Source organism: Galeopterus variegatus, unplaced genomic scaffold, assembly GCF_000696425.1.
Source record: "Galeopterus variegatus unplaced genomic scaffold, G_variegatus-3.0.2 Scaffold6768, whole genome shotgun sequence".
NCBI lineage: Eukaryota > Metazoa > Chordata > Mammalia > Dermoptera > Cynocephalidae > Galeopterus > Galeopterus variegatus.
In genome coordinates this window covers 47,307-49,613 of record NW_007732879.1, presented here as the reverse complement: position 1 = coordinate 49,613, position 2,307 = coordinate 47,307, and positions in this window count along the sequence as shown.

Below are 2,307 nucleotides of genomic sequence, written 5' to 3'. Positions count from 1 at the left end.
CTCTCTGCTGGAGCGCACGTTCGTCTCCCGGCCAGAGGTGCGGAGTCGGTTCCCGGGCAGCGGCTGGCGCCGTAACGGGGCGGTTGACCGGTGGGCGGGAACCTGCAGACCGCCCTCCCCAGAACGAGTCGCTTCCCGCAGCGAGGTGCCTTGGCGGGGACTGCACCTCGGCCAGTCCCTTCACTCTGGCCCTGTCGTCTGCAAGACGTGAGGGCCCCGTTCCTCTGAGTGGCCCCTGGCTTCGCGTTGTTCCACAGCGCTGTCCTGTAAATACGGTTGCGACCCACGACGGTGGTCTTACTGCTCCCCTTTCTTGTGTACGAGTTTGCCCTTGGGAAGATGGCTTGGAAGGGGGACACCATCCTCTGGGGTGAAGTGTGTGACGACTTTTATCCGTTGCACTGGTTTTCGGAATCGCCCCTTTCGTCCCGTGCGCGCGCCCAGTCACAGATCCCACGTAGAAGCCGGCTAACCGCTCTGGGTGACTCAGATTCACAAGTCGTGTCCTTGTATTACTGCGGCATTGCTAGGAGCCCCGTGTAGGGCTGTGTGCTTCCTCTCTTTGGGCTCTGCAAGACTTAGACCAAACTTTGGAACCCGGGGGGAGGTCCAGGGAAAGAACGTGAAGTGAAGCTAGAGGGCCTTGGAAAGGTCAAGCGATGCTCAGGGTCAGTAGCAGGGAGGGACCATGAGTGATGGCGAGTTTCTCCTTAGAAGCCTTTGCTGTGATTTCCATATTTTTCACATTGGACTTATAATACTGTTAAAAGCAGGAAAAAAAATTTTAAATATATAGTAAAAACTGATCTGTTGAGCAGAATACAAAGCCAGCAGCGTAGCATTTTTATGAACTGTGTGCAAGAATATGTGTATATTACAGGAAGATGCTCAGGCGGCTAGGGAAGCAGGCTACTTTCCCGTGCTTTACGTTTTCTGATTTACACATCATGTATTAATGGTTTAAACTATTAGAGATTGAAGTGGTCTATATTGTCAAATAAAAGCAGGACGTGTGTGTTTATATAAAGGTCAGACTCAATACAAATTAGAGAATACTGTACAGATTTTTTTTTGCAGAAAGAGGAAATAGCAAGCCTCTTCAGAGAATTTGAACTTCAGATAATATTTGACACCATCAAAGAAGAGAGAGAACACTTTATAGGAGAAAAGTTAGGATTTAAAAAAAATTTTTTTTGTTTTTGTTTTTGTTTTTTTTTTTCCTTTTTGTCTTTTTTCGTGACTGGCAACGGATCGCAACCCTCAGTGTCGCGCCCGTACCGGACCGGGACCGGCTACGGGATCGCAACCCCCGGTGTTGCTCCCGCACCTTGCTCAGCCAGTGAGCAGCCGGTCCGTATGTGGGATCCGAACCCTCGGCAGGAGCGCCGCCACGCTTCCCAAGCGGTGCACTGTAGCAGTGCGCCACCGGGCCGGCCCGGGATTTAAAAATTTTTTAATTGAGTTTATATAAACTTGAGGGTAACTGTTTTTCTTTGACATATTTACTCTGTACATTGCGATTTGCAGGGTGCTTAGAGGTGGATGAATTGACATGGTCATTTGCTAACAGCATATTGTAAATCTCTTAGTTCTTTGTTCTAAATCCTAATGAACAATTGGCAAAATTCTAAAGTATCTAGAACCTCTGCTTTTATGGTGAGTGGCTTTAGATACTGGTTGGTGGATGGTGTTTCTTTGGTTTGTTTTTTTTTTTAAGATGGCACATGTAGCATTTGAGACTTAGGGCATGAGAGGGGTCCCCCTTAGCACATTCTTTTTGCTTTGGACACTTACCTTTGGATCTTACCATGAACAGGTGGCTGCTAGATATCTCTCTTCTTCCCTGGGTGAGAAGGAAAGCCCAAGGCTTCCAGATGGGCTGCTCTGTGGCTGAACCAGCCCTTAGGGACCCAGGTGGTCCCACTTTTGTGTGCCGCATCACGTTGGTCATAAGGCTACCTCACTCACATCTCCAGAGAGAGGGAGGTTGGCTTCTGTGGCTCTCTTAAGAACGAGGAGTAACACTGGTGCCTCCAGCCAGGCCAGGTGATTTGGGAAATGGCCTCCCCCACCCCATGTGTGGCAGGCCCCAGCTTGCCTGCTTCTGCTGCCTGGGGGCAGGATGGCATGCGGGCTCGGGGAGGAGAGCTTGTGGGTGCCTGGTCAGTGAAGGGCATGTGGGAGCATCACCACACAGGCAGCATGCCACCTCTACCATGTGTTGCTCATGCAATGGTGGTGGTGCTGTCAGAAGTGGAGCCCAGGTCTCTGCATTTTTTTTTTTTTTTTTTTTTTTTTTTTTTTTTT